Here is a 1,178-nt window from a genome sequence, read left to right on the forward strand (position 1 = left end):
GAGTTCAGCTTGCTTGCCTGTGTTTTCAGTGTCTGATGTCAAATTGCTTAGTGTACCTTCAGTGTGCACAAGCAGTGTGTACAGTAATGGACCTGCTGTGGCAGTGATGCACTTTCTCAACCATGTGAGAGTTGACTCCGCTGAAAGAGGAGTAGCACCCTAATGAAAATATAACATTTTTGATCAACTGTGTTCAGCTGAGGAAATTAGATATTTGAGTTCCACTGCCTTTCTCATCCTCTGTGTCTCCATCTTCCACCCAGGTTTGGTCACCTGACCGTTGCCCACATCTTGCTGGAGAACGGGGCAGAGATTAATGGACGGAACAGGCTGGGTGCAAGTGTCCTGACAATGGCGGCCCGTGGGGGACACACTCATGTAGTCAAACTACTCCTGGAGAGTGGGGCTTATGTTGATGACTATGATCATCTGGCTGTGGCTGCAGAGGCAGTCTCCAATGGCAACAACAATAACAGCTGCAGGTTGGGGCTGATTTTTTTTTCAGAATTCAATTTAGAGTTTATTTGAATAACATCTTTAGGTCTAAATCCTTGTCTGGGAAAGTGGTCTGGTTCTATCCCTTTGTTTTCCACAGCACGGCTGGTTTTGGAGGGGGTGAGGGTTGTCCAGAAGGAGGAGGTGGCAGAGAATTCATGGACATCACTGCCCTTATGGTGGCATCTCAGCATGGCCATGAGGCCACAGTGCGCCTGCTGCTAGAGTGGGGCTCTGATGTCAGCTTTTCCCAGAAGACCACTGGCTGGGGTCCACTGATGGTGGCCACCCTCAGTGGGAAGGTTAGGTTAATGATGGATGGATAAAAGATTGATGGATAATACATTTTGACTCTTGTGGGTCTCATTTGGGGATGTATCGTTTCTTGTGTGCCATTTAGACTTACATGTTGTTTATTTTTACACAGTTACAGCACTAATGCATATGGAGTAATATCCCAGCATGGTATCTGATTGTAACTGGATGGAAAACAGAATAAAGATGTGTGTGTTTTGAAGGTGGTTGTGGCTCAGCAGCTGGTGGAACGTGGAGCTGACCCAGACCGAGTCAATGTTCTGTCTAAGACAGCCTTTGAACTGGCCATGCAGCTTAAACAGAGAGACGTCAAGGCCTATCTGGACTCCATCACCACTGTTCGACCCCAGACAGGTAGGGCCTGACGA

At 47.5% G+C, this 1,178-nt stretch overlaps 1 pseudogene; it reads left to right on the top strand.

Annotated features, from left to right (window-relative positions):
• Positions 1-263: 263 nt before the first annotated feature.
• On the top strand, positions 264-1,164 carry LOC111671288 (ankyrin repeat and SAM domain-containing protein 6 pseudogene; annotated as a pseudogene).
• Positions 1,165-1,178: the final 14 nt, after the last annotated feature.

This window comes from Seriola lalandi, unplaced genomic scaffold (assembly GCF_002814215.2).
Source record: "Seriola lalandi dorsalis isolate HSWRI2012SDOR001 ecotype SW California unplaced genomic scaffold, Sedor1 jcf7180002006786, whole genome shotgun sequence".
In the NCBI taxonomy this organism is placed as follows: Eukaryota; Metazoa; Chordata; class Actinopteri; order Carangiformes; family Carangidae; genus Seriola; species Seriola lalandi.